The sequence below is a fragment of the Gopherus evgoodei genome, chromosome 24 (genome assembly GCF_007399415.2).
Source record: "Gopherus evgoodei ecotype Sinaloan lineage chromosome 24, rGopEvg1_v1.p, whole genome shotgun sequence".
In the NCBI taxonomy this organism is placed as follows: Eukaryota; Metazoa; Chordata; order Testudines; family Testudinidae; genus Gopherus; species Gopherus evgoodei.
Genome location: NC_044345.1, coordinates 10,236,917 through 10,246,151, shown reverse-complemented (window position 1 = coordinate 10,246,151; position 9,235 = coordinate 10,236,917).

Below are 9,235 nucleotides of genomic sequence, written 5' to 3'. Positions count from 1 at the left end.
ATTGGGACCCAGCGACACAGACCCGAACAAAAACCCGTGTGCCTATTATTTGCAGAAGCTTACCCCGGCGAACGTAACTATGGGATCCTGGATAAGGAGTGCCTAGCCATTAAGGCGGGATTGGAGGAGTGACAATGTTATTTGGAAGGGGCTCACCATCCAGTCCAAATATACACTGACCACTGACCCTGGAGTATCTGCGCAGGGCGAAGGCCTTAAACCAATGGCAGCTTTGGTGGCTCTATTCTTTTTGGGGTTCAACTTCATCATTATGTACCACCTGCAACGGCAAGGTTGAAACCCTGTCCAAGAGCTTTGATACTGAATCACATGGACCTAGGCAGGAACCAGCCCACACCCTCAAGACCCACAAATTCCTGAATGTTGCTCTTCCCCAGGACCAAGTCACACTGATTCATTCTGCCTCGGCAATTCTGCCTGATGAACTAGCTGCCATCGACAGGGAACCACACAAGACTTGAGAGGGGGTCTGTGACATACCAGGGTACAAATCCAGACCAATGAATGAATAGCTGTGTCACGCCTGCCCTGTAACCTGGGGTACCCTGTACACTGCTTTGCTGCTGTAGCCTCCAGCTTGGGTGACTCACAAACAGCCTCCAGTGTGGAAGTCACTCCCAGCTATGTCTATGCGTGTGCTGCAGCCAGCCAGTCATACCTTGTCTCTTAGCAGCCTGGGTTATACTTCAGGGTAACCCCAACACACCCCTAGTCCTAGATTTCCCCCAGAAATGTACGTCCTGTGCAGTCCAATCCTCTCCTGGACAGTACACATATATTAAGTCCATTATTCCTTTAAGGGACTAGTATGCAAACAACTTGTTGCCCCAAATGGAGTTACCCAGACACTTCATCTTGAACATACTGGATTAGATAAAACAGTAAAACAAGTTTATTAACTACAGAGAGAGAGATTTTAAGTGAATACAAGTAATGAGGCATAAAAGTCAGAAATGGTTACAAGAAAAATAAACATAAAAAACACACTGGTGCTTAACTTAAACTAGATTAGATTCAAAGCAAAGTTTTCTCACCACATGCTTTCAGCCATCCTTAGGTCAGGTCCCCTCCCCCAGAGTCCAAAGGCTGATTCCTTTGTCTCTTTGGGTGCAGTGAATGCAATGGACAGGGAGAAAGAGAGAGGGGTGCCTTGGGGTGTTTGTCTCTTCTTTTTATAATGTCAGTCCCCCTCTTGAAGAACATTTCCAGCTCAGACCAAGGAGACAAAGAGTCGATGTGGAAGGATGTTCCCTGCTGCTTTTTCCTCCTTGTTGAACTTCCTTTGTTTTCTCTCCCTGCGTGATGACTCTGTTTACTGCTTAAATTCAAATTAAGACAAGCACACATTCCTTCTTTTGTTTAGGACAAATCTGACTTCTGCCTGGGCAGGGCTGTGGGGTTTGGAACATGTGTTAATAACCCCAAACAGGGAAATCCTATAACTTCGTGTATAATGTTGGCACACATATTTTACCAGGATGATACTGACCAGCAAATTATGAGTCTTCAAATGATATCTCACAAGGCGTACCTTGTACAAAGATTATCACAATGGTGTGTAGGGTGTGAATACAGGTGTGTATTCTGTCACAGGGCACACTTGTGAATAACCACATTTATGGCTGCCTTACAGTTATGCCATGACTCGCCATGGCGGGACCCCTGGGTTGCCTTAAAACTCAGCAACTGATATCCCATCTTTTCTGGTGGCCTAGAATGTGCCCCGTAACACAGGCCTTCACAGCATCCTGCAATATGTGTGCTCAAGCCAAGACCCCGTGCCACAGACCCTGCTGTCTACTCCAAACTATCTAGACAGTCCACCCCAGCCCGGGCCCCTATTGGATTTTATCATGGAGCTCCCAGAGTCCAGTGAGTTCCTGACAGTCTTGACAGTGGTAGACCATCTCACCAAAATGGCCCACAATGTGCCCTGTACTGGACTACTTTCCGCTAAAGAGACAGCCAAGCTGTGGATTATCCATGTGGCTCTTCTCCATGGTCTACTGGATCGCATCACCTCTGACTGAGGGTTACAATCTACATCCCAATTCTGGCGTGAGCCCTATGCCTCCTGGGGGGTCCAGCTGCTCCTCTCCACCACTTACCGCCCTCAGTCCAACAGCCAGACGGAAAGAGATAATCAGATTTTAGAGCAATACTTGCAATGTTACTTTAACCACATCTGCATGATTAGTCCTTGCTGTTATCCTGTGTGGAGTATGCATACAATAACACAGATCACGCTTCTTTGCCAACTATGGGTACCACCCCCCTTTCCAGCCACAATTACCTATGACCTCTCCTAACCCAGCCATCTTGGACTTGGTGCAGGAGATTCATCAAATCCAGAAGAAGTAAGGGCCTCAACAAGCGACACGCAGACCAACATCGTCAACCAGGCCCCATCTATTCAGCGGGACAAAAACTGTGGCTCTCGGCAGAGCACGTCCATATTAACATAACCTCGTGTAAGTTGGCCCTAGGCCCTTATCAAATCCCTTGCCAAGTTAACTTGGTCGCTCTGATCTCGTAAGATCCACCTGGAATTCACATATCCCTCCTGAAACCCCATACCGAGTATTCACCTCTCCCACCAATGCACGAACAAGGCCATGAGGAATACGTTGTGCGTGAGATCTTGGATTCTAAACACCAACAGGATAAACGTTTATACCTGATTGGCCCTCGGGAGCATACATAGGAGCCAATGGAAAACATGCATGCACCCACCCTAATGCAAGCCGTCCATGAGAACCACCCCAAGAAGCCTGGACACTCAGTGCCTAGAGGACACCTTTGGGGAGGACCTGATGTCAGGCCTATAGTCTCAAACCTGCATCTATGGAGGTCCCAGGAATAACCACACTCCAATTCTCCATCCGGTGGCTCACAGACAGGAGCTGAGGCCAGGGTCCATGAAGGTCAGCTAGTCACAAGCCTCAGCCCTATACTCTGATGGGGAGAGAACCAAGGATCCTGATAGGGGCTGCAGCCTCTGTTTAAGCCAGAGGAGGAAACAGGAAGTTTTTTGTACCACTGGGCTTCACCCTGCCACGGACCCCCTGGTCTGGTTACTTGTTTCTGGTGCCTGGTTCCTGACCTCCTGGTACGCTGCCTCTGGAAACTGACTCTTGCTCCTTTACCTCTGGTTTCCCTCTCGATTCTGATCTCCTGGCAGTCCAGCCCGGTCTGATCTCTGGTAATTGGCTCCTGACCTCTGGACCTTTGACTCATGCCCGATGCGAACTGCTAGTCCAGGCCGCCCATGCCCTGGCCCTGCCAGTAGCCGAAACAGAGCAGTCTTCTCCAGGGCCGTCCCTAGCGGGGATAAGGCACGGGACATAGCCGCTGAGTTTCTATCTTCTGGGGCGGTGCTCCCCCAGGCTCTGCCCAGGCCCCACCCCCATTCCACCCCTTCCCCAAGGCCCCACCTCTTCCCCACCCCGTCCCCTGAGTGTGCTGCGTCCCCTGAGTGTGCTGTGCCCTCGCTCCTCCCCATAGCGCCTCCAGATGCTGGGAAACAGTTGATCGGCAGTAAGCACTGGGAGAGAGGGAGGCGCTGATTGGCGGGGTCCGCAGGTGGGCAGGAGGTGCTAGGGGGAGGGGGAGGTCAGTAGGGGGGCTCCTCCTTGACTCCCCCCACTAGTCTGCCCGTCTCCTGCCTCACCTCCCATCCCGCCTCCTTGTGAAGCACAGGGCCCGGGGCGGTTGCCCCAATTTGCCGTACCCTAGAGATGGCTCTGCCCTTCTCCCAGGTTGGGCCCAGCCCCAATCTCCATCCTGACATACACCAGCCCTGGGGCTCACCCTACCCAGCACAGTGGGTTCAGACAAGGAAGACCCAGCGCTGTCTGCGCTAGTAACATTAGCCTGAAGCTGGGACCGCTGCCTAGAGGATTCTGAGCCAAACATGAGGAACATCTTTCTGGGAAAAAAACCAAACCCACATTGAAGAGCTCAGCTTCTTTGGCCTGAGCTTTCCAGCTGCCTCCCCCTCGTGAAACCTGAGAGATTCTGTCGTCGGCTTAATCAAGGGGTTAGCCACCCTCAAGCTCTGCAACGTGCAGAAATGTGACAGCAAGAGATAAGCCCTGGAACACCTTCAGTACAAGCCCAGGCACAAATCGGCCTTCAGCTGTGCTGGAGACAGGACGTTAAGACTCTGTTATTTATGGCCTCCTGAGGTCCCTTCCAATCCTGATAGTCTATGATTCTATGATCCAATGTACACAATGCTCCAATCACACAGCTCCAGGCACGTGAAAAAGCAGGGATGAGATGGAAAACTGAGCCGGGAGCTCCAGCTTCAGCTGGGTGGAACACAAAACAGGAGCTTTGTTGAGCAGGGAGATTGGCACCACGCTGGCTAAAGCCTTAACTTGGGATGGACTCAGGACGGAGCAAACCCTGGGCGGATACTAGCGCTGTCTACACTGGGGGTTAGGTCGGCTTAACTACACTGGTCGGGCGAGTGGGGGGAGGATTTTTCACACCCGAGTGTCGAAGCTGGGTCGATCTAACTTCTTAGTGTAGACCAGGCCACAGCAACTGTCGGTAACAGCTGATCTCTCCTGCCTTGGAATGACACAAAGAGAGAGGCATGGCTTGGATGACACCTGGTTATAGCCAGGCTGAGCCCTGCTCCCCCTCCTGCTTACAAAGCATGATAAGCCCCCCCCCCCTCTGGTTTTGCCACTGCTGAGGGGGCCTGCAATCCCTTTGCAAACACCTGGTGAGCTCCCAGCCCCCGGGACAGGATGGGGGGCGGTCACTGAACTGAAATCCCAGGCCACGTGGAATGCCATGAATTCTAGGGTCAGAGCAATGGGGATTTTCCAGGTGGGAATTTGTAGGTCTCAATTGGATGGAGATGCCTGTGCCAAGCACCCCCGGGAGGAGGTGTGTGCTAGGAAGGAGCTGGGAGAAGCACACTGCTTAACCAAACTCCCAGTCTCATTGTAACTGAATCCTCACTACACTGCCCTTCACTGAACCCAAACCTACAGCCAAGCCCAAGCTGAGGCAAACTGACCAAACCCACATGACCACGGGCTGGCAAGCGGGCTGGTTTGGCCTACTGCCCTGATTTCACAGGTGGGCATACTGAGGCACAGAACGTGGAAGTGGCTGGGCCAAGACCATACAGCAAGTCAATGACAGCGCTGGTATAGCGCCCAGGAGGCCTGAATCTCAGTCCTCCACTCAATACACTGGAGAACACTTGTTCCCAGCCCCAGGAACAGAGCCGAGGAATTCTGACTGCCAGCCCCCTGCTTTAGCCAATAGCGAACACAGCTTCCAGCTAGAGAATAGGGCCGGAGCCAATGGGTGCTTACCCCTGGAGCTTTCCAGATTATTTCCAAAACACTATTACCAGTAGTCCTGGCGTCCCCCTCCAGCATCAGACTCTTCTGAGGGCATCAATCCTCTGGGGCCAGCAAATGCGGGGTGAACTCAGATGCAGCCCAGTGGTGCGGTTAAAAGGTGAGCAGGCCCCTCAGGTATTCTGCAGAACACTCCCTCTAAGGCGCAGCAATCAGACAGGGACCTGACGGCACCTTTCTGTGCTGGGGCTGCAGCCTCAATGCCACCCAGCGCAGCGGTGACAGGGCTGCACTATTGTCAGATGCTGCGAAATGCAGGGGCCAGCCTCGGTCCTGCCCCCTTCCTGTGGTCTCAGCAATGGTCCATGGCAACTCATGTCCCCTTCTGCCCCTGTTGCAGGTCGCTTGCCATCAGGACCAGAGCACACTGGGCTTGACTCGGGTGCAAGCCTCCCGGCATGAGTGGGGAATCCCCAGCTGGCGTCATTTGCCTCTCACTTTGCACAGGTGTAAAGGCTGCCCCAGCACATGGGCATCGGGCCCAGTGGCAGCTGGCCACACTCCAGTACCTGTGGGTAAACAGAGGCTCCCTGCAGGGCCCTGTCACTGGTGCTAAATTGAGCAGCAGCCCCAGAGGATATGCAAGGAAGGAAAAGGCAGAGGCAGCAGCTCCTGGCCGGGTCACTTGAGGCCGCCTGTGGGATTGACTGACCAGGGCCCCACTGAGCTAGCCCTTCCTGCATCCTACAGGAAAGCCAGGCAGCAAACACCAGCTTGTTCCCTGGCCATCTCTGCTCCTCCCGGATGGGGAGCCAGCCCCTGTCAGCGAGACCCTGGCTAGAGGACTAGCTGAGGCCAGGGGGGCAGCGGGTGGCTGAAGGCGCTGGCCAGTGGTGTCTGTCCCAGCTGCACATGGGATGTCAGCACTTGGAGAAACAGAGCCCCACAAACCACAGCCCCATCCCCATCCCCTCCCTGCATCCCCGTTAGGAATGTCTGCGAGGGATGAAACCGCAGCCAGAGGGGGAGGGCAGAAGGCTTGTCTGGCACCGGTGGCTAAGGATGGGAGTAAAGATTTCCACTGACTCACCGCAGCCTCCCCAGCAACACAAGCAGCACCCCCAGCACCCTCCCTCCTGCAATACAGCCCAGTGGCCCCACTACACGCTACTGCGGAGTCAGACATACGTGCCACAACCTCCCAGCACCCAAAGCCCCCACCACAAACAGACACACACTGACACAATCTACACAAACAGCCCCGTGCCTGCAGATGTGCACGCCGTGCACAACCCCATCATGCACACTGACACAATCTACACACACAGCCCTGTGCCTGCAGATGTGCACGCTGCGCACAACCCCCAACGCACACACTGACACAATCTACACACACATCCCCGTGCCTGCAGATATGCATGCCGTGCACAACCCCATCATGCACACTGACACAATCTACACACACAGCCCCGTGCCTGCAGATGTGCACGCTGCGCACAACCCCCAACGCACACACTGACACAATCTACACGCACGGTCCCATGCCTGCAGATGTGCACGCTGCGCACAACCCCCAACGCACACACTGACACAATCTACACGCACGGTCCCGTGCCTGCAGATGTGCATGCCGTGCACAACCCCATCATGCACACTGACACAATCTACACACACAGCCCTGTGCCTGCAGATGTGCACGCCGTGCACAACCCTCATCGTGCACACTGACACAATCTACACACACATCCCCGTGCCTGCAGATGTGCACGCTGCGCACAACCCCCAACGCACACACTGACACAATCTACACGCACGGTCCCGTGCCTGCAGATGTGTACGCTGCGCACAACCCCCAACGCACACACTGACACAATCTACACGCACGGTCCCGTGCCTGCAGATGTGCATGCCGTGCACAACCCCCATCGCGCACACTGACACAATCTACACACACAGCTCCATGCACCACTCCCCATCACACACAGTCCTTCGTAAAGCAGCTCCCCAAGCATCTCCTCCCAGCCATGTGCCCCGGGTGCAGGTTGCAGGGCAGGTGCCGGGCGCCCATAATAAAAGGTTGCAGGGCAGAGGCCTGGGACCCAGGATATGAGGCTGCAGGGCAGGCGCCGGGGGCCTGGGCCACAAGGCTGCAGGGCAGGTGCCCGGGGTACGAGGCTGCTGGGCAGGTGCCCGGGGTACGAGGCTGCTGGGCAGGCACCTTCTGCCTGGGGTACCCAGCTGGTTAAAGACAAAGGCTAGGTGCTGGAGTCATGTCAGACTCAGCCTGAAGACCTGCTCCAGGAGCCCCCTTGTGGCTATCGGTTCCTGCAGCGGTGTGTTCCCAGCGGCTGATTGAAGAACCCAATGGAAGGGACTTTTTCCACACTCAGCCCCTCTCTCCATGCTCAGCCCATCTCCTCACCCTGCGGCTTCCATACCTGCCAGGAGAACAGCTGGAATGGTTGCTGCTCCGTGTGCCCTCTCCAGGGGTGATCAGCACTTTTCCTGCAGGACAATCCCCCAACAGCTTTGGCTCCTGGGCACCCTTGCTGACCCTCAGAAGAGCACAAACTAGGGGTCCTGGTTGTTGCCCAGTGTGGTGTCTCAGAGGCTGCCCGTGCTGCTCCCTCTGTTGAAAGCAGGGGTGGAGCAGAGCCCTTCTCCAACAAGGAAGAAGCTCTGAGCAGGGCAGGAGCCTCGTCTTGTTGCCAGTCTCCCAGACCTCTGCAGTTGGTGTTGCAGCAGGTCCCAGCCCTTTGACCTCCCGTTCAGGGCTCTCCAGGCAGCTGATTAAGTCTCCTCCTCCCAGATGATTTCACCCCAAGGCCAGCATCTTGACTTAGCACCCAGCAGGGGTCCCAGCTGTGTCCCACTGCACTCCCAGCTCTCCACAGCCCCATCCCAATGCCCAAGGGCAGCATCAGCGCAGTTGCTGTAATCACTGTAGATAATCTTGGCTCCACAAGGGCAGACAAAGGGGGTTGAGCCATGAGCTGAATGGGCACTTCCCAGTTTAGCAGAAGGCCCAGTAGAGTCTGGGATCCTTTGCCCGGTCTCTGTTGGAGCAACAGCCCCAGGAAGCAGCAGCCAGCGGAACGAGACCCATCGCTCTGTTCCTAAACCTCGCTGCCAGCTGGAGCCAGCAGGAACCGGCTGACAAGGATCCCTGGGAATCCCACCAGGCAGGAGCTCCCAGTCCTGCTACTCCTGCTCCGCGGGCTCAGCTCTGTGCTGAGCAGTCCTGGCTCTGCTGTGGCTACTCAACACAGGGCCCGGTAGCTCCCAGCCCAGCCCCATGGTGCTCTGGTTCTGCTCAGCCATGAGCATGGACCTGTCCCGGAATCCCTGGCACCAGCTGCCCCATGACTCAGGGCTGCAGGCAGCTCGGGGGGCATGGCTGAGAGGACGGGTGCGGGTCTGGGGGCTTTGCGGGGGGAGGGGCAGGGAGCTATGGGGGGCAATGGGAGGGGACCCCAAATCCATCTCCCCTTGAGCACCCAACTCTGGGGGAGCTGTGCTCGGGAGGGAGCTATGGGGGGCAATGGGAGGGGACCCCAAATCCATCTCTCCTTGAGCACCCAACTCTGGGGGAGCTGCGCTCGGGAGGGAGCTATGGGGGGCAATGGGAGGGGACCCCAAATCCATCTCTCCTTGAGCACCCAACTCTGGGGGAGCTGTGCTTGGGAGGAAGCTATGGGGGGCAATGGGAGGGGACCCCAAATCCATCTCCCCTTGAGCACCCAACTCTGGGGGAGCTGCGTTCGGGAGCCGGGCCCAGCCTGTGGCTGCCCAGGCCCTGCCCAGGAAAGGCCCCCCAGCTGCACTGATCATAGAGCCAGGCCAGGTCCCCCCATTACTCCCAGGATGCCCTCATCCAGCATGGCTCC